Here is a 22,745-nt window from a genome sequence, read left to right as displayed (position 1 = left end):
CCCCAAAAGCATCAGGACTGGCAGCCTACACATGGAAATGACGAAGATTCAGATTTCTTCCCCTGCCTGCATTCCAAAATTCTCAGTTTTCTCCTGATTCTCTCTCTGTCACTACACCAAACGACACACTGCCCCATTTCCTTTAAGCAAAGCATCAGTGAAACTCCAGGGCACAGCACAGTGACAATGATCTTGCACCAGAGATCCTTCTGTTTGCTCAGTACAAGGAAAGAATACTCCTAGAAAAATGTCATATTAAAAAAAAAAAATTAAAATTAAACTTTAACTCACATTTGACCCATAGAAAATTCAGCTCTTGGATGGATCAATTATGTTAAGCCAATATGGCTAAAAGGCAAATCCTTTCAAAAATTTCAGGAGAAACAGGGTAAGGAGGAAAACACATTGACCAATGATCCCTTAGCTCTTACCAGAAAAATTAAGACATAGTACAAAACATTTTTGAAATAATTACTTTTAATTTTCACTCTATTGTCTTTCAGGTTTTTTTTCAGAGACATAAAAATGATGATTTTGGATAAGACTCTGAACAGCACCAGAATCTTGCATCCTGATGTCTCAGAAGAAAAAAACATTCCCCCACTTCAACCATTAAACACTCCAAAGAGTCACTAGGATTTCTGAGTGCTCAGAAAACATCACTGTGCTCACACTTCAGTCACACTTCAGACATTTCATAATGTCTGCGTATTTATTTCCATAAAAATTACGTGTTTCTGAGTGTAGTTTTCAAGTTAAGCTATGCTGCTTGTCCTAAAAATCCAGATTTGGCAAATTATTTGTATATTTTAATTCTGTCAGACCATGTATTTCTTTTCACCTTTTTTTTTTTACTATGAACTCAGTTGAATAGAACTGCCAATAGTTTTATAGGTGCTGCTCAGCAGCAGCAGTTCTGTGTTGGTAACTCTGTGCTACATTTAGATGTCCACTCACGCAGGCCTACAGACATAAAAGTTTCATAAATAAATACATTTTCAAGGTGACTTTCTTTAAAACAGCTCAATTCAAAGATAACAATTTTTGCCTTCTGGCACTTATTCTAAAAAATATTCATTTTGCATGAGTAAGTCCGTGTAAAAGGCAAAAAGATGCCACTACTGCTTTTTAAAATTAGTTGGGGAATAAAAAAGAAAGGAAGTTACATATTTTTTAAATTCCTCTGTAGATAATGTCACGGGAAATTTGCTCTGTGACTTCAACTAGACAAGATGTTGAGGTCGGCCTTGGGCTGCGAGTCTCCGAGGCAGGGCAGGGGATGCTCCAGGCTGTCCCTGCTCCGTGCCTCGGCTCTCCCAGAGGGTTTGCAGAGCTTTGGTGGCTGCAGAGCAGAGGGGCTCGGAGCCCAGAGCTGCCCCCTGCCCTGCCCTGGGGTGCCACCCTGCCAGGAGCTGCTGTGGGCTCAGTTTGTGGCACCAACGGAGAGAAACCTGGGGGACAAACACGCTTCTGCCACTGCACCACGACAATGGGATCCTTCCTTTCAGAGTGATGCCTTAGGATTTTAGCTTTTATTTTTTCATATATTTGTTATCCTGCAGTGTTTAGTGTGTAGCTGTAAACTCCATGTACAGTGTGAGCTGCTGCTTCCCCACTTTGGGCAGACACAACAATTCTTCTCCTGGGAGTCAAGGACACCTCACTGCCTCAGGCCAGAGAGATGGAAACAAAAGTGAGCTGGGGGAGAGCAAACCTGGGGTAAATGACTTCATTAACTGAAGCTGTAACTGGTAAATGACTTCATTACCTGAAGCTGTAACTGGAAGATTTACCCCCAATATGCAAATACACCAAACTCATAAAAGTGTGAAAAAATGTGACCATCCATCTATTTTGGGTGTAGCCCCTGGGGGGTTTCATCTGCCCAAAATGTACCTGAAGGCCCTTCAATAAATAGAACTGCTTTTTATTCCCTTAATTTTGTCTGGCCTCTGTTTTAGGTAGTCCCAAAAGGCATCAAGAGAGCCAAGTTAATTCAAGGCTCACTCCTGGGTAAGTGCAGGGGAACTACAGCTCTGCCTTCTGTTTCCATGTGAAATTGCTGTGGACTTAATAATAAAGAGTTACCTGATTTGTGTATCCATTTACAGATTTCTATTCCCATTCCAAATTCTAACTCCTGGAACTTACATCTCTCTCTAAATCTTTGTTTGACTGAACATCTGCGCAGGGTATTGCATTTCAAAGTGATGTTTCAAAAGGCTGTTCTTGGCACAGTGAGGATACTACAGATTTACTCCCTTTAGAAGCAGTACTCCACCTTAGTATTCCCTTTCCTGAAATAAGTCCCAAAAATCCCCTCGACACTGGCAGCCCTGTGTTTTGGTACCAAAGATGCCAAGGAGCTCAAGTATCACTCAAATCTTCTGGCATATTCCAAAGTACCACTGATACAGGTGACAGTTGACGGAAATCTTTACAGACTCACAAAAGGGGGAAAAAATGCAATTTATCTTACACAATTCGAGAAATATTTAGATGCCTACAGATTCACAATGAGAGAAACACAGCCAAAATTCCAACACACCCAAAGATGGTTTCAAAAGAGGACAAAGAAGAAGTCATGTTGGATTGCATTCTCCCTTTCCTTGCTGACAAGCCCAACACAGATCACAAATGACATAACATTTCCATTAATGGAGCTAATGCCAAAACCAGCACAGTGCAGCTCAACAAGCTGGCATTAAATTAATGCATTGGCTTATACATCTGCTGCACAACTTGACTTCCTGGTATTATTGCTTGAATTAAGATGCTACAAAAGTTGGGGGGGGGAAGAAAAATACTTGTTTTCTTCTGAGTAGTGAACTTGCTCTCAAGCCTATATTCATGAATGTTTTTTGGGACCACATTAGTGCTCCTGGTGTCTCTGTTGCTGCCTGGGTACAGAGCTTTCTCCTCCTTCCAGGAGGTGTTTCATACCTCCTCTAAGAGATGGGTAGGTACCTCTACAGCACCCACAGATAATTGTGCCAGGATGTTTGCACATCTACATTTATTGTATATATCCTGCAGGATATAGCAGCATTCATTCCACAATGAATTATGTCTTGGTGGCACTGGTGGTTGTCAGACAAAGTACAGAATTACACAGACTGGGAATTGTGAAAGCTAACATTCATGGCAAGGCTTTTTTCATGGCTATTTTCTCTCTTTGTACCACACAGGTCACTGGAAACCATTCTTTCTAAGGGAATGATGCCACAGAAAAGTTTACAAAGATGCTGCAGAGACTATGTTTGGAGAGAAGGAAAAGTTAAATCTATATTGTAAGGCAGCATTCTTACATATGTGAGAAGCACATTTTGGAGATCTCTCTAGATCCAACATCTGCTTTCCCTTTCTGGTGTTACCCAGTTATCCATGTTGTTAAATAGATTAAAATATATAACTGGTGTTACCCAGTTATCCATGTTGTTAAACATAGATTTGAATCCCTGCATTACTGGAAACCAGCTCCCCTCCAGAAAAAAACACTAGTGTAACTTTTTATATTTGAATTATGTTAGCATTGTAAAGACAAGAGTTTTTCTAGCAGCTCCCTTTTTTTCACTTTCCCTCTAGGCAATGTTAGAGCAAATTTTCCTCTTCTCATCTACTGAAATTCAATTTTTTTCTATTTAGAACGCAAGGGAGACAACAGACTTTCAAGAAGTATTTCTCTAGACTAGAATTGTTTGCATCTATTGTTGGCATCATACTTGCATTAAATAGACATTCTACATGCAGTTGTCTCTTTCTGAATTAAACTTTAGAGGAAAAGTCCTTATGATCATTCCTCTGTGTGCCTTAAAAAAAGAAAAAGGCACACAGAGAATGTAAAGAAGAGGGACATTAATGAGAGTTCACCTTTTAATTTTAGTGTATGTATCTTTACCAACTATTCAGAGAACAAGGTTATGGTTATCACAGTCCTATGACAATCATGCCAGGAAGTTAATTACTATGAAATAAATATATGCTATAACTAATTTTCATATCCAGTTGATGGATTTTGATTTTACTGATTTTTCCCCACAGAATCAATGCACTCACAGATTCTCATGAGAGTCAGGTTTTCATGGGAGTTCAGATATCATTTTGGCACCCCAAGGAGAGCCAGACTCTGCTGAGAGCTCGGTGCCTGGCAGAACAGGAGCTGTGAGGAGCTGAGCTATTTTGAACATCTAGCAGCTGCTGTGTAGGTTGAGAATATAAAATTCTGCTCCCAAGCTCTTTAAAAGCCTGGCCTTACCTAACTAACAGCGTTGTAAGCAAGAATCCTAAATCTAGGAAATTACAGCTCCTTCTGCAGTGTCCTTTGTCCTGCTGAAAACTTCCACTTTGAGTGCATTTCAAGAACTTTGCATTCCCATTATTGCCACCAGGCCCCTCGCTGCCTCCACGAGCAGCTCTGACCTTTCCAACACATCCTTCTTCAGGGAGAAAAGGTTATTTTTCTTTCCCTGGTTTAATAGTAGAGTTGCATCATTAGTGGCACTATTGGAATTTTAAACTGAAATAATGCTCACATTTGGCTCAGGGGGCTCAGAGTGCTCTGCCAGTGTCACCCCAGGTGTCACCTCACCTGTCCCCGCCAGGTACAATCCTCCCAGCCTGGAAAACAGAGCCAGCTTCCCTCTGATCAGGTGGAGAGTCCCCTCATTATTCCTCAAATTATGACAGCACCAAATTTATAAAAATACAGAAATGCCAAGCATTATCAATACCCTATTAATTTGCTGTGAAGTAATAACACCAGGGTCATTTCAGATAAAGCAAAACCAGTCCAGAAATGGGCAGGCTGTGCTCTGCAGACCCTCCAGTTCCAGCAGCACATTATTCACATGAAGCACAGTGCACGGGCATCAGCTGTTCCTCTGGAACACATCACTTTCAGGGTTTCTTTGCAATAGGTGTTGCCTTTCTCACTCTACCAACTTTTGCTCCCTCACCACTTGGCCTGCAGAATAAACTCGAGTATTTTTTTCAAAGCGTCTTTTCTTTTCAAACACTGTTTGGGCAAAATGCTTGAATTTGAAACCTACTTTTTTAAATGGCGAATTAAGCTACCACAAAGGATTGCAGCAGCCTTTTGATATTTTGATGATTTAATCAAGCTTATATTTTTCTACCCTTTTTTCTAATTTTTTGGTGTTTTTTGAGATGAAAGAGATAAAGTGTGTTTTCTGTAAAACAGTCCATCAATTTACATGGTCTGCAAGAGGCCTTAACAATTTCATAATAATGATTGAAAAACCACAAGTATTTATGTAAACCATTAAGAGCAGAGAGACAATCCTGATTCCTGTCAGCAGAAAATGAAATACTTTAGAGACATATTGAGAGAGGCCTCTAGAGATGTGTAACCACTGCTTTAAATCTTTTTTTAAAAGTTATTATCAAGAGAAATTCAGGTGAGTTTCCTGTTTGAGCCAACATTCCCAAATACTTCACTTGGATTGCACTGACACAATCTTATAAATTCAGGCAATGCACTGTGGTTTATGCAACAGCTCTGCAGAAAAAATAATATTTTGAACAGATTTAAGATTGTCTTGTTTTTAAACATGAACTGAAAATCTCTAAACAAATTATATTAGCAAAATTATCACCACTACCAGACAGCTACATTCCTCATGTTAATTTCAAATATATTTTAAATTTAATTCCAGTTGTCACATAAACTATTACACACATTTTGTAATCATGCATCTCTAATCAACTTTAGATCCCAAATTACATTTGTCTGGAAAGTTTCAAGCTTTGGATTGCACAGTCATGAAACCAAACCTTCGTGGACATTCACATTCATATGAGGTGGAATAGAGGCTGCTCTTCCTCTTCCCAGGCTACATGGAATTACAACTATTCTTTACATTTTCATCAAAGAAATTGTATTAAAAGGGTTTTGGAAGCGCTTTTCCTCCAAGCACTGAGAGGAAACTGAAATTCCTGCGGAAGGTCAGGATTCTGCAGGTGAAGTGGAGCATCCTATTCCTTCCCAAAGGCATGGGAGCAGTGCTGTGGGTGTGAGCAAAGCCCTGAGATCAGGGACTGTCAAACATTCCCTGCACACATTGCAGAATTTGCTTTGCCCCTTCCCACCAGCAGAATCCTCTTGAACCTCCCTGAAGGACCAGACTGCACTAAAGGGAATGCGAAGGCAAAAAAAAATGCCATTTATTAATTTGCCACTTTCCCCCCGCCTCTCTTCTTTCTTGGCAATCAGCTGTGATACATAACCTGAATTTTAATACCAAATTACAAGAGCACTGTGTAAATGGCATACTCAAAAATGCAGACTTTCCCTTTTCTTTTAGGTAAAATTAAGCTAATCTGCTCTGACAGAAGAGGGCTCTTTGGAACCACCTAGTGAGTCTCCCAAATATGAAGCAGTAACTCAAATGTCAATTACTTTTCCAACAGCAGACAAATTGCTGGCACACTAATGCAATTTAAGGACAATAATTAGATAACAGGACTACAGAGTGTACCAGGTGACAGAGTTTCTGAGATAATAGAATCTAGTGTCCTACTTCTTAAATATTAACATCATTCCATTTCAGTCAATCGGTTTATGGTAATTTTAAAAGGGCAAAGCAAATTCTTTTTATTGCTAATAATATTGTGCTTCTCCAGCATTAGCTTTGAAGGTTAGCAATTTACAGGGTCAAACCTTAATTATATTATTTCCTTTTTATTTACTTTTCTTTTTTAATCTTTCCTCTTTGAAGTCATTTCCTATTATAGAGATTTTAAAGCACTTTATTAAAAAAAAAATTGAAACTCTTGAAATGTGAGTTCACTGTGCTCCATAGAAAGGAACCAGGTTCATCCCAGCACACACAAGTAACATCTTTGTTAGACCCATCTGGAAATTCACAAACTTCTCCTATAATCACTTTCTGTTATAACTGCATTCTAGTCTGAGTGGTTTGGTTATGTCAGGCAATCCATGATGCCATGTGCCCCTTCTAAAGCTTTGCAAAATAAATGCAGTCCAGTGGCACTCCATAAATATTCCAGGCAGAAGAAATCTCCCTGCTTTAGCCACATGTAACCAGATCACTAAATTTCACTTTGCATCATGAATTTATATTGGAATATTCTTCTATTCCCACATTTTTTTCCTCATCAGTCAGCCATGGAACATTTATTTTCAACAAAGTCTCTGTAATTCTCAACACCAAACCTCCTTTCATCCATAAACCTAATGCCCACTGACACAGTGAAATATCTCCACTCTGACCAGAGAGATGAACTCCTGGACAGGGGAGGAATTTACCTGCAATAATGTTGAACTTCTCAACTGAGACCACAACAAGAATGTAAATTTGTGTTCTCTGGGGCTTGAAGTTTTCAAGTGAATAGAGACAGAAAAAAAATCACAATAAGACCATGAAAAACTGTGTTTCAAAACACACTTTTCCCCCATCTTAAGAAAAATAAAAGCTTTTAAGAGCTGTATTAGAACCAGCCAAGGCTTTCAGAAATGTTTGTGCCAGTCTCCCAAAGCCACGCTTGCGTTCTTTACAAGCCTTGTGCAACACAGTTTTACCTGTTCTGGAGGGATTGCTACAGACACAAAAATGTTGCCATCAATTGTGCAGGTTTTGGTCCTATTTGGGAAATATACAACATCATAGCAGTAGTTTGCTGCCTGCTGTGGGGTGAGGAAAGGAAAATCAGAAAGTATAGCAGAACATTGAGATAATTATTTCTTAGGCCTGGGGAGCCTGTGAGCCTGCAAAGCTGAGCGCCCTGTCCAGGGATCATTGGGGCACCCTGTAAGAACAGACTTTTCTCACTTTTGGTCACACACAAACAGTACTGTGATGTAGCACACATCCCACTGCCTGCACTGTAGAGATAATGATCATCAACCACCAGCACTGTGCTTTGTTACCCTGCTGATAATCACAGCCATGGATAAGGCACTGCCTGCACTGCCTCGCTTCAAACACTCCTCAAAAACACCGTACTGCCTGAGACAGCTGTGTCATCCCTGCTCCTGATTCCCCTGGTTCTCCATGTGGAAACAGATCCGTGGATGGCTGAACAATGCATCCTGACATCACCTTGCTGCTTCTTTTCAACAGGAGACTTCGTGTTCATTTTGACTGGCAGGGAATATGGATTTGTGAAGCCACTAATGGAAATGCACCATGCTGAGGACCGACGGAGCCCAGGCCTGGGTCAGGAGTTCTGTGTGGTGGAAAAGTCTCTCCTCCAGCCCGAGCTTCCAAAGAAAGGCTCAGCAGTCTCTGTTGTTCAGTCTCAAGGCAGTTTATTGCAAGTTATCTAAAAGATTTTCTTCTCTGCTGCTGTGGTTTGCTCAGAGCTCAGGCAGAGGCACACACACACCCTGACATCCTCTCTGACCCCGACTGCTTCTTCTCTCCCCGCCCAGGGCTGCTGCTCTCTTTTATATGGGACATTACGTGTTCCATGGTTACAGTTTTTCCCTAATGCCTATTACCTATATTAAATGGTGCTTTTCTACTCTAAACCAATCTGTGAGTGCCAACATCACCAAGAACATGGAGGTAAGGAAGGAGAAAGAGGGAGGACAGGGCAGGCCCAAATCCCTCCATCTTAAAACCTCTGACCCCCATGTACAAAACCAAAACCCCTCTGTACAGCACTAAAAATTCTTCCCTCTACTTTGTGACTACTTCTACTCTAATATCTAAACTTTTGTGACTTCTTGTTCTTCCTGCAAGGTTCGCAAATCATTCCATGGTTCCAACCCAAAATCACAGCTGTTTCCAGCTGCCTGCCAGGGTCTCAAATGCTTCTGACCTGGGCCCAGAACATCCAAAAATGTCTGAGGGACATTGTGAGTTCCGACAGAGGACTTGAGTGTCAGAGTGCTCATGTCTGCCAAAGACCTCCAAGAGCCTCAGCCAGAGCAACCCAAACCCCAAAAAAGCCCTTGTGTATTATCTTACAGCCCTGTGACAGAGCCACGGCTTGACCGGGAAGAAAACCTTCTGGAAACAGCAGAACTGCTAAAACCTGCAGAGAGCAGATCACAACAGGCAGAGAAAATCTGGGGCTACTCTCTCATTACTTGAACTGCAGTTAGAACTCACATTTGACTTCAAATGAGATTAAAACTGTCATGTCATCAGTACAGGAGGCAAATGAAAAGCAATTCTGGAGGTGAACACTCTGCTCTCTGGCATCCAGGCACCTCCTGAGCTGCATTTGTTTATCACACCATGAGTCAGGACAATTCTTCACTCACAAAACACCTTGAGGGAAATTTCTATTAAAGGGAGCAGACAAACACGTTCACCAGTCCATTGGGCCTGATGGATTCACCCCAGAGTTCTGGAGGAGCTGGGATGTTCAGCTTTAACATCTGCCAGTCTGGGGAGCTCCCAGCTGACTGGAACCCGACCAAGATTATTCCAACCTGCACTAAAGGGCTCAAGGAAAGACCCTGCAGCTCTTTTAGTCTATCCTCAGCACGTGGAAAATTTTATTTATAGAATATAGATTATACTGGATACTGTTGTGAGGTATTTAAAAGGAAGGAAAGGAAAAATGTTCTGCTCACACCACTCTCAGAGGGCTCAGGAGCTGGGCGCCTCTCACATCATGCTCACAGTACAAAAACCAGAAGAAATGAAGATTCTGTGGGGAAAAAAACAAACTAAACACACACACACCCCCCCCCCCAAAAAAAAAAAAAAACAAACCACAAAAACCAACCAACCAACAAAAAAACCCACAAAAACCAAACCAAACAAAAACAACAACAAAAAAAAAAAAAAAACCAAACAAAAAGACAAAAACCAACCAAACAAAAAATACCCCACAAACAAAACAAACACAGAAGATACAGGGGAATGGGTACTGCTCTGTGGGGAATGCTTAGTGTTGATAAACATTTATAGCCCAGGCATACATAATTTTGAATCTGTTTCTTTTAGTAGCAAAGTGACAAAACAAAGAGAGAGGGGCAGCAGAGAATAAAAAGGGGCAGCAAGAAGGCATAAAAAAAAGTTACTAGGACAGCAATTAGTAGTGGGACACAGTGTAAGGCATAATAATGAGCAATATGTGTTAATAACACATTATATACTTTGCCTTTCTAAAACTTCATACAATTCCTTCAAATAGCTAACCTCAAATAGCTACAGGAAAAAACCAGAGATTGATGTCATTCCTTCATACATCTTTCCATTAAGCAAACTGAACCCAACAGACAACCTTTCCATGAACTTACTCAGTTCCATATGCTTCAAGACTGATAAATCATTATTCATTCCTCTAAGCACAAGGGCTTTCTTAGCTCCTATGGATAGGGAAAAAACACTTTTTTTGGACAATGAAAAATTCTGTCTTTATTCTTTCTCCTACTCTTTTTTCACACAGCCCTTACTCTGTGTCCCAGGATAATGAGAATTGAATATAAATGAAATAAAGGGAATTCCATCTACTTCTATGAAGAAAATAAAGTCTTTTTTTTTTTTTTTTTAATCCAACATCTCATTTCAAACATGAAATAGCTTTGAGACTTGCATGCTTTTTAAAGTACATGTCTGATTCTATAATGGTAGTCTAAGAAAATCACACTCCTTAAAAAGAAAGTCCTACATTTGCAGTGTTTTTTCTACCTCACTCTCCTTTGTTTCAATTATTTCATAAAAACGTTTTTTTCCTCATTAAACACTCCTGTATTGTGTCTCAAAAGTGGAGAACATAAAATCTTTTCATCCTGTATTTATAAAAACATCAACCACTGAAGATTCTTTCTAGGGGTCTTTGTAGCTCTACCTACTACAAATACTCCCAGATCCTCCCTAACTATTCCATTCTGAAATAATTAAACCTTTTGGAACAAATGAAACACTGAACCTTGATACCTAAGAGCTGCAGCAAAGACTCAAATTGTGCTTACATTTCTGCACATATTCTTTCAGTTTAGACTTGCCCTTAAAATAACTAAAACTATATTGCCATAGCATGTTTCAAATGCTACAGCACACAGCTAACAGAACAAATAAATGAGTTAGAATGCTACTCACTGTTTGCCTTTATTTTAGAATAAAGTCAATTATGATTTATCCCCTGGCTGTTTCAGTTTCTCTGAAACTTTGCAATTGGGATTTGCATCTGTGCTGAGACAAGGAGGTTAAATTGCTTCTGCTGTGGCATTTGTCAGCTCTGCATGGTGTTTCTTTCCATGAACACACAGTGCTCCCTACACTCATTCCTTTGCTCCCCATTCCTGTTTCTCTCCTTCCGAGCATCTCGGGAATGGCTGAGGTTGAAAGGAGCCTCTGGAGATCACAGAGCAGGGCTTAACAAACCCAGAGAGCTTCACTGAGAAAGCTCTCCAAAAATCCCTCAGCAGAAAAGAAATCACAGCCTCCAGCGCCAGGATAGCCAGGGGAAGGACAGCGAGGATGGACCTGATGATTTCAGGACTGAAATGTGTCCCTTCCCTCCCAGCACTGCACAGAAATGCTGACAGGGAACCCTGCAGCCATCTGAGGTGTTAGTAAACAGCAGCTCTCAGTGTCTCTTCTAGACAGCAAAAAGAAAATAAAAGTAAGAAAGGGAAGAGTAAGTAGACAGAGGAGCAAAATTTAATCGAGTTCAGTAAGTGACCAGAGAAAACAGCTGCAGGGGAAATGGAAACATTTAGGGAAAACTCCTAATGAATTCCATAAGGTTGTTTTGAGAAAGCACTTAGGTATATGTCACCAAGAGATACATCTCAGAAAAAGTGGAAAAAGCAACAGTTTCTCCAGAAGAGCAGGAAAAAACTTACTTGGCTCTCAGGAACACAGAACAGCTGAAGAAAGGAACCAGAGAGAAAGGGAAAGCAGGATTCTGAAAATCTATGGCAGAGAAAAGAGGGACAGACAGGAATGGATGGTGTAACATGAGATGATAAAATGGGGAGTACAGAGGAGAACAAGATGACACAGTGGGAAAACAAAACAGGGGCAGGGTTTACAGATGAATCTGAGTCCAAAATTTATAGAATTATTGTCATAAGATGAAAAAGGGGATGACACACACAAATAAGGAGAAAAGCCAGTGACTTCAAACATAAAACAAGGTAACAGCTGCTCTCCTGTTTCACTAAGTTGGATCATTTACCACATCCATATTTCAAATAGTAATTAATTAAGTTGTACTGGAGCCAACAACAGCAGGGACTCTTTATTAATGAATGCATAGATCTGATAAACAACTGTGCTGAAGATGGATTTTACTAGTAAACTTTAGCACTACCATTTCCTATAAGAATGAATATGCATAAAACAGTGTCTCTGAAGATTTTGAAGGTATGAGAAGGAAGAATCCAGACACTATTCCATCAGCAGCAGAAGTTCTATGGAATCACAACTGAATGATATTGAGTTCTGCAATGATATCAACTTCATGATACATGAATATTATTTTAGCATTTCAGAAAAAAGGAATTAAAAGCTATAAAAAAAACAAACCACCCACCAGCAAACACCACTCCTCCACCCAAACAAACAAAAAATTTTCTATTTTTTTCTATACTAAGCTTAGGAAATTGGAGCACTTCTCTGAGAATGATCAGAACTCCCTGGCTGCTGTTCAATATGCAAACAAGTCAAATTACTCCCTCTGGCTGGTACCAAAATGTTTGACTCCTGTCAGGGGCAGTTATTCACCTGGAATCCTGGCTGAAACTGTCCTGTTTCTGAGCTCCACGCAAACCCAAGGAATGCACATGCAGACCTACCTCTCAGGAGATGGGATAAGCACCTTTCAGCACCAGAGCCTCCTCAGCTCCAAACCACCCAGCTGGAGCCTTTGCACTGCTCAGTGTATGTGGGCACTACTCACTTTGTTGAGCAATAGTTGCTCCCTATTTTTGGAATAAGGTTCTACTTTCTTGCTCAGAAAGCTGAGTTTAGCTGTAGGCTGCTATTTCGTTCCTTTATTAAGCATCCTTCAACACATTCGCTATCCAGAAATTTATGCATCGTAAAGAAGGAGTTTGGATACAAAACCGGTTTTAAAGTTTATCCCCAAGTTTTCCAGAGCCTTAGCAATGGCATTTAAGTCACACATAAAGCTCAAGGAAAAAGGTCATATTTTTCAGCTTTCTAGGAAGGAAGGAAGGACAGAAGGATGGAAAGACCTAAATCACAATTGCTTAGTCATCCAACTCGGTGCCCAGCCACCAGAGCAAAAGCAAGAAACACAAGAGAACCATGTGTGTCTTTCTAAACAAATCTGTTTCACATTTTACAGGCAATAAAAGAAAAAAAAAAAAAAAAGAAGAAAGACGAGTCAGTCTGCAGCTCAAAGCAGGAGAAAAAAAATAGTGAAGCTGTAAAACAGAGACTGTGGAGAATCAGTTTTCATGTTGTCCATCCACTTCGGGGTGAACAGGCTACAGTAGGACAGACAAGAATTTCTACCTTGGCATGACATGAAAAGAATCCAGCAATGCTCACATTTCATACAGCACAACTGGCTGGTCTGCACTTTCTTTCATTTCTGTTCTATGTAGCTTTCACACAAGACTTGCTATGATTACATTTTTTTTTGTCCTGCAACAAAGCTTTTTCCTGCATTATTCTTTCTCGATATCACCCTGTATTTATTAATTGTTAATTTACACTATCCATGACAACAATTCTTAGTATAACCTGATCAGTAAAAATCCACTTAAACCTAGTGGCATGCCCCACACAGCCTTTCATCAAGATTATGAACATTTGTATTTTATCCAGCCCCGAGAGGCTCTAAGCAGGATCACAGTCCCAGTACAACACATCAGGAATTTGAGATAGCCCTGCCTGGGGAGGTGAAGTGGCACTGATTCCTCTGTCACAGGCACAGAATTGTGACACTGCAATCAAGAGATCTGCCTGAGGAAACCAGGGATGCTGCTAAGAGAGATTAGATTGACATCTAAAATCCTTGACACCTAGCTAAGTACACATGACAAGACTGTGGAGAATGCTGGATCTTTGTACCTTTCTGTAATAAAACCTGAATGTAATCTAAATAGATTTATACCATCTGGCTCTTGAAATGAAATGGATATGAATTTGTATTTTCTAGGCTACTTCAGCTTTAGAAGTATAAGGGCAAGTAGTCAATAGTAGAACACAGAGTGAAGGCATTATAACCAATAAAATCCTTATTTTTATCCTTTGAGACTGCCTAGTAACACCCATCAATATCAAGCCTTCACTTAATGCCAACCATCACACAAAAATTGAAATTCCAGCACTCTTGATGCAAGTATTTATAGCAAAGCTTGTGAGAGAGCTGCTAGCTGGACTAATCCTTACCCTGACATTTTGGAATATGGACTAGAAGTCTCTCCAGCTGCTTTCTTATGAGCCACAGCGTTGGTGAGGTGGCAGGAAAAAGGGAAGTGTGTGCATCCACTGAAATCAGAGGCAGTACTTCCAGGCTGATATCACATTTTAAGAACATCCTGGGTACTTTCAGTGCAAAGTTCTGTCATTCCCTCAGTGCACACATCCTCAGCATCCAGAAATCTTAACAGGAGAAATCGTGACTAATGGAGCACAGAGCAGAGCTTCAGAAACCTGCCCTGTAAATCAGAGCTAGAATGAACATCACTGCTGTTGGAACCCAGAGCTGGGGCCAATTGCAAGGAAGTAAAGCCAGATGGGTATGCTTAATTTACTTTCACTTAGCTTTGGTGTTCTCTGCAGAATTCTTACACCAATCCCCTCAACACTCTCAGAATATTTTGCATAGGGAAGGACATGCTGGCATGCAACACATTAATCTTCATATACCAATAGGCACAATGTGTGCCAACAGACACAACAACCCATCATGACAGAGCTTGTAATTTCTCAGCTCCTCATTTATTTTCAGCAATGGAATAAGTCAAAGGTACTGCTGAAAAGAGCTTGTGTTATTCAAATTACACTATAAGCATTTTCCTTCCTCCCAATTTTAATGTAAAGGCAAAAAGATGTGGAAGAGAAAATAATTTCTGTCATTCAAAGTGCCCAGGGCCTCGACAAAGACATGAGGATTGGCAAATAAATCAGGAATTTACAGACTCTCAAGTACACCCATGATATTTTACTGTAAAAGTTTATGTCTCAACTTTTCTATCAGCTTTCAATGTGCTACTTAACTCCTGACAGTGAGGAAGTCACTGCTGTGACTAAACTCCAGAAAGGCATTTTCCAAATGTCTGTGGACATGTGCATGGGGCTACATCTATTATATATATAAAAACCAGATCAATTCAGAAGGCTTAGCAACATTAAACAAGATGTTCCACTGTAAATATCTAATGCTAATAGAAAGATCACCCTGGTACATTTAAGAACAGATGTTTTGAAAGTAAAGATTTTTACATAACCTCATACTCTAAAGTAGAAAAAAAGCCAAGTTATAAATCAGCACTTTTATATCCTCTAATAAAGTCAAAGTCATTTTGAAAGAGTTTTAAGAAGTTGATTTCAATACTGAACATTTTTCTTTCTTTTCTACAGTTTCAGATGTTAGCATTTATCCATAGGCTACAGCATGGCACATGAACATCTAGCAGGGTTATAATTAGTCTTTGCTGATGTCAGCTGAAAACCATCACACATTTCTATGCAAGGTTGCTTTCCATTTAGAAAACTTTGCTATAAATCATATATTAATCTTTTTTTTTTTCTATAAACTTCATCCCATATCACTGACTTAAAAGTAAATAGTCCCCTAAAACAAGACAGCATGCACATTGTTAATACTTTTTGCTCAGAAGATCAACCACGTGTAAAATAGGTGTATGCTCATGTAATTGGCTACAGTATTTGCTCCATGGTTAAATGCATGATTTCCTCTAAGAGAAAGGCAGTGTGGTCTGCATCACATTTTCTACTTCATAAAGATCCAATGAGCTGTGACCACAGGCTCCCCAACTTAATGGAAAGTTCATTTGGTGACTTCCGAGTTTAAATTGTCCCTTTCTACTGAGAATCAATAGATTTAAAATACATTAATGGATCTCTTCTCCAAAAGCTTTAATCCCAAGAGACTTAGAAAGTAGATCTAACTCAGATTTATCACTCTTTCAGCACACCAAACCCAAGGTCCTCCATCTTTATAAAAAAAAATAAATACAATTAAATATTCATATATCTTAATAATTATAAATTTATAAATATTCATCAATAAATATAAATAACTATTTATAATAGTAAATAAACAAAACTGAATCATGGGGACACATCCTTGGTGCAAAGCCACACACCTGCCCAGGTATTCAGCTATCAGTAACTTTCAATATTTCCCTTCTAAAATGTTGGAAACAGTCTTCACAAATCTATGAAGTTTTTCTAAACAGTCTTTTGCTGCTCAAAATTTATTTGCTCCCAGCAAGAACAAAAATATCCGAGTGATACAGTAAATTCAATTCCATGTACATAAAGAAAGATGCAAAGCACCACATACACTTCTAGCTGAGGATTTCTACATCTTTGCAGCTAAAGAACTGTCATTATATTAAACAAAAATTTTTAAAGGCCTAATTTTTATTTATTGATTTTGTTGCATTTTTATATGGCTACCTCAATCAACAAGAAAATGAAACTAAATAAAATCAAGGTATACCTAAAGAGTCCCACTATGCTCACCAAGACTTCAAACATTCTATATGGAGATGTAAGTCTTAATCAACATTTTTAATAATTTCAGAAACCTTTAAAACCCTATCACTAACCCTAGCTGTTCCTAGTCTAGGAACATCAGAAAATAAATCTAGAGGCTGTGTCTGAGTCAAGAATATAAGAAAAAAAGGGTGTGTGGTAGGACTGACATGAGCAGTCTCCAGGCACCTCAAAAAACATTGAAGCAGGAATTGATGAACACATTCAAACAAATTTTGCCAGTGGATAAATTAAGATGGGGAAATTAAATAAAAGAATTTAGAAGAATCAAGATAAGGGTTCTACAGTCACAGGGGTTCCCTTACAAGCAGCAGGTGCTTGGAAACTTTTGATGATCATCTCCAGAGACTTTTTGCCACAATCACTGGGACAAAGTGGAATCAAGAAAGAAGAGAATTAAACCAGTAAGAACTCGAAGTGAATGTCACCTGAGCTCGAGTGGAAGGTTTGTGTTCTGAGGAAGGGGAAGGACGCTTAGTGCTCTCCTGGAGCAAGCTGAAATTTTTAAGACATTAATTGGCTTCAAAAGAGAGTCAAGCATTTCCTAAAAAATGAATATGGTACCTAGGCCCTCTTATAAAAGAGAATAAATTTATGAGAAATCAGCTTTTTCAAAGCACAGCACCCAAAATGGGAACTGAAAACACCAGCCTAAGTGCAAAATGAGAACCACAGGAAAAAAAATCAATGATTCCTATTTGTAAAGAAAGCACAAATCAAATATTGTTAATATGATATATAAGCACAATATAAACTATTTGTACTACACACATTAAGGGTAAATTGCTTGAATAAATTCTATTTTTACGAAAAAAATACTGCAAACAACATGCTGACATATCAGGAAAGTAAAAATAATAACACTGACATTATTAGTACTATATGCCATTTCCTAGTGATTTCCCAGGATCATCTGTTTTTACTTCAAGCAGCTGTTTAAATCCCTTTTTGCCTCACAAAATCCAGTTTTGTTTTACATTCATTATATAATTCATGCAGTCTAATACTTATACTATTACTATAATCCTCACTTCATTGCAAACAAGAAAAGAGGCAATGCTTTTCCATTCAGAATTTCAGGAGGTGTTGATGGCTTCAGCAGGGGACTGAATTTTGGGAATGAAAGTAGTGTCGGTTGCTGATTTTTTCCCTTCCCTCTCAAAGCAAGTAGAAACAATCTTTTGAGAGGAAAAAAAAAGAGCCTGACAGCCAAACAGAAGAGGAAAATTTTAGCACACTCAAAAAGGTCAAATCCAGCCGCAAGGATAAGAGAAGAGACCTTGTGAAGAGCCCTACTGGTAGAAGAACCCAACTCTGCTTCTCAGCCTGGCTTCCACACACTTCACATCACTGATCAACTCATGCCCCTCTGCCTCCTCTCAGCCTCTTTTTAAATTCAGGCTGCAGAAAAAATCCGAAGCATTATTTTGTAATAAAAGAGGTTTAGGGGTTTGCCTCTGTCCAACAGCTGAAAGACAATTTAATTTAATAGCTCTGGAGAGCACATAGAGAATGAACTGCAACTGAGGGCATAAACATCTCCATCGTGGAAATTACCACTGCAAAAGTAACTTTCTCACAATCTCACAACATTAAATAGATGGCCATGGGTTTGCTAAAAGATACATTTTTCTTCACCCAGGTGCTGTTCCTTCCCAAAGGGTCTGCAAAGTAACAACAGAAAACATGGAAAAGAGATTGAAGAAGCTTAGCAGCTGCTGTCCACAGGAGTGTTTGACTAGAAGATGAATAGAAATAAAAGGTTGTGATTAATCTTGGAAGGAAAAATCACTATGAGGGCTACATTTTTAATATGACCCTACTTATTTCAGTTTATTAATTCTGCTTATCAAGTATGCCTCATACTCAAATACTTTATTTTTTTGAATCATTAAAAATTCATCACAAATTGAAAAGTAAACAACCAGCTGTCACTGTAACAGTCAGTTTAGAGCTTCATTCTGAATGGGATGGAAATAACCAGGGTAAACACTTGTATAATAAAAGTGACTCACACTATTGCAACACTATCATTTTTGCTAGTTTTTCTACAACTTAACGTAGCAAAATGGGCTCAGCAGCTCAGCCTCACTACTAAAACAAATACAGAGGTCCATGTGTGTATTTGCAAACCCTTCCAGGACAAACAGAGCTGCAGAATAATTGGGGTCAGGAGGACAGGCTTCTGGAGGTCAATGAGCTCCAACTGCAGCTCTTGCTCAAACTGCACTACTTTTCCAATGAACCAGGTTTTCTCACGCCCTGCATGTTCACACTTTGGAAAGCACCTGGTGTTTCTGGAATCACTGTGAAGAGATTGCTGCTCCTCCTCTCTCCCATATCCAAGGAGCATTTCCCCATGCTGCCTCAACCAGTGCTTGCTGTTCCTTAGCTGTGTCCCCCTGAGAGGAGCCTCCCTGCCCCTCATCCTCTCCACCCTTTTTTTGGGGGTGTCTGACAGCAGCATTCCATTATCTCCACATAAATAGAGGGCAACTATAGACTCCCACAAATCCTCTGCAGGCCTTGGGGATTTGCAAAGAAACCTTCCACGTTCCTTGGATGTTTGCTGCTCCTTTCCCACAACCTACACAAAAGCCTTGTCCTCTTCACTCTACTGCCCCATTCCAAGCAATTACACCTGAGATAAAACAGTGACAAAGACAGTGAAAGGGAGCCAGGTGACTCCCAGTATTCTTGGAAAATTTCAGTTGAAAATTCCAACATGCAGCATGCTCCAAGTGCACAGGGTGGCACTGCTAAAGGAGTGTTCTGCTGCTAGAAAGGAAAATCCAAATCTCTATTGAAATATGTATTTTACATTCCCCTGGCAAAGCTAAAACTGGGACAAGAGAGACCCACAAGAGAAGCAACAAATGGAAATCATCAGATGGATGTGAGCAGGATTTACAGGCAACTCTTTGGAGAGAGGGAGGGTTCTGAAGTGACATTAACCAAGCTGAAAACGAGTCACATTCACGCCTTTCCATCAGCATTTCCTGCCTCCAGGTGTTGCTTTGCACTGCAACAAGGCTGGGGTCAGGTGTCTGAACACAAATGTCTGGTGCCATTTCCAACACTGGGACACCCAGCCTGGGCTCCATCTGCTCCTTCAGCAGCACAACCAGGAAATCCAAGGTCAGGACTACCAGATCCCGTTAAAAATGGTGCAAGGTGAAAACATTTCAAGTATAAAGCCATGGGAGCAATTATTTTCCAACTATTATTTTTATTTCTCTATTTCTGTTTGCACTGATTGCACTTATTTTTATTATTATCTCTGCTGATATTTTAGCTGTTAAACAGCAAGCAGCTATCAGCAAGTTTGTTTGCCTCTTTTCTCTGTCAAGTCATTCTTTTGCACAGAAATTTGAGTAATGTCCTACTGAAACAAATAAAACCAAGACACTGCTAAGTTATTTATCTGCATTCTACCAGTGTCTTTGCCATACCATTTACGAAAATACATTTTGCTTACAATGAAAGGTTGAAGACAGAGGCTTAGGAGATACATGACTTGTACCTTGGCACATAATGACTATTATGTTCCTCGCACACAGCTCATCATTACCTCCTGCTTTTCCCATGATAGGACAACTCTGGCATCATAATTAGCTTTCTCATAAAACATTTCCCTCCACTAAAAGTCCAAACTTCCATGCATTTCTACCTGAGGACCCAATAAAAAACAAAAATAGATAAGAAGCTAGCATACTCTAAATATTTGACTATATCTACAACATGCAAATCTGTTATTTAAAAAAAAAAACCTGTGAAATCTAACCCCCTAGTCTAACTCCAGAGCTTTGTTTCTAGAAATGTGAATTCACTCAAGAAGTGAAAAATACTGTCTAAAATGTTCAATGCATTTGGTTTCCATGCAATTGTCCATTTGCAATCTTGCAACTGCTTTGTGTTTTAACTAAATATTCAAATAATATTTTTACTGGTTTTAGTCCATTAATTAAAACAAAACATGAAAAACCTAGTTGTATTTAGTGAGCAAATTATGAGTTCTTTTTCCAAACTTCAGGTCAGGAGCAATTTCACTTATCGTACACTGAAAAGTCACACAGCACATCTCCTAAAACAGAATTATGGAAAAGATAATAGGAAGCCACTGTAGTTTGACTCTTGACCATAACACTATTTACTTTCTTAAGAGGAGGGGAAAAAAATGTGATAAAATGCCCAACACAATACAAAATTCAAGCAAAGTAAAAGAGATGCCAGATAAAAAAGTATTATACATATACAGGACATAATCATTTGGTTTTATTTTAAAGGTATTTAATAAAAAACCTCATAATGAGGCTGTTAATCTTGATGCAAATAAAATCAATGCATCTGATTTTATGGCATGGTTTGTTTCTGAAATAAGTGGCCAAATCCAAAGAAAAAAAAAAAATATAAACCACACTCAAAACCCCACCCCTTAACAGAAATCAAACTGTTACAGAGTACTCCAAATTCTGCTGAAAAGTGAAGCTGCAGTAGTCCAGTACACCTGGAATTTTGATCCATAGAAATCCATATGCATTTTGAGCCATTATCAATTTTAGTACTTAGTACAGAATGCTTTGTCATTTTCTAATACTAGGACTAGAACTAAATTATAATTTCCCCTTGTTACAAACAAAAAGTTTCTTTCCTAAACGGTATTTTATATTTCACATCCACAAAAATACAGATTGTTGACATTTTTCTTTTCTGCTCATAGATTAAGCAGCAAAGTTAATTACATTTAAACAATTTTCAGTAAATCTAATAATTCACCAAACTTTCATTGCTGGTGGCACTAAAAATATCAAAGGGACGCTTTTGACAACGAGCAGACAAAGCAAATTTTCCAGGTCATTGTGATATAAATGATAAAGCAGGCTGCCAAGAAACCCCTCAGCACAGACCCTCTGGATCTGGGAACTATTTTATATTTCTCTGCATCACTCAGGCACTGCTGCACTCACTGAACACGCTACAACAGAGATTTCCCAGAGCATGCCAGCAAATCCACAAGGGCCATTTAAGCAGCACTGGAAGAACATGTCTTTTAAACTTCTAAATAAAGATATTCAGAAGCTCATGTAATTGCCTGGAATCTCAGGAGTCAGTTCAGACAACAAATTCTGCCAAAGGATTTCCTCCCAGGGAAGGGTCACCTTAAAGACTAACAGGGGAAGACAGCGAGTCCATTAGATCAAGGGACCAAATCCAGCACCAGCTTGACATGTAGATACAAGGCAGGAAAGGTGTCAGAAAATTAATGAGCCTTTAACTGGGCCACCACTAACACCCAGAAAGAGTAAAGAAGTGCAGTGGAATTGGATATCAATCTATTGGTGGCAGCCCTGCAATGGCTTGTAACACCAAGTAAAAGAGGATAGATGGAGCAAGGAGAACACAAGCTCCAGTCACCTGCCCAGTAATTCACTGAGAAAAGCAAGCCCTGAAATGCCTGCAAGCCTCAGGAGAGCAGCTCATTGGGATTCCAACCCACACCACAAGAGGCTGGACACTGCAATGCTTGTTTTTCGCTGAAACATTCCATTTTTGCAACAGTAAGCACACATATAAGGGGTAAAGTCACACAAACTGCAGTGGCAACGTACTTATCCTGAGATTATTGTGCATGACACCTCTCCTCCCAGCTCCATGGAATATCAAATCCTCTCTGTCACTTCCAAATAACAACAAAGTGCAATGCAGGAAGCACTTGGAAGAACAAGGCAGAAAAAGTTCTTGCCTACATGACAGGGCATCTCTTTAAAGAGCCCCAAGAAGACCATAAAGGGACATTAGAGACAGACATTTAACTGAAACTCAGGGTAATATCCTCCACTGGGAGTATTAGCACTTAATTGGGAACAAACTAAGTGACTGACTTAATTCTGATATATTGCACCATCTGTAGAGTCCAGGTTATAATTGATAGGCCAGCTGGATGTGGAGCAAGGTACAGCATGTGAAATACTGTACTTTGTTTCTCACTCATTATTACTTTGCTAAACTGTTAAAGTTAAAATCGTCCTTTCCACTAAATGGGCATTGTTTTGTACTTATTCCTTGTTAATTAAC

General features: G+C 39.3%; 1 protein-coding gene across 34 annotated transcripts in view; it reads right to left on the bottom strand.

Annotated features, from left to right (window-relative positions):
* RBFOX1 (RNA binding fox-1 homolog 1) overlaps positions 1–22,745 on the bottom strand; it is a 1,167,105-nt gene that overhangs the window by 698,267 nt on the left and 446,093 nt on the right. The window contains exon 1 of one of the 34 annotated variants that reach the window (XM_021531178.3): positions 12,746–12,845. The exons of 29 other annotated variants lie outside the window; for them this stretch is intronic. The gene's annotated coding sequence lies outside the window, so the exon portion shown is untranslated. Of the gene's footprint in view, positions 1–11,791; positions 11,861–12,745; positions 12,846–22,745 lie in introns of those variants that run through there. 4 more of the 34 variants (XM_077786830.1, XM_077786829.1, XM_077786826.1 and 1 more) reach the window with 4 other exon arrangements.

This window comes from Lonchura striata, chromosome 16 (genome assembly GCF_046129695.1).
Source record: "Lonchura striata isolate bLonStr1 chromosome 16, bLonStr1.mat, whole genome shotgun sequence".
Taxonomy (NCBI): Eukaryota; Metazoa; Chordata; class Aves; order Passeriformes; family Estrildidae; genus Lonchura; species Lonchura striata.
This window is presented reverse-complemented; position numbering and strand designations above follow the sequence as displayed.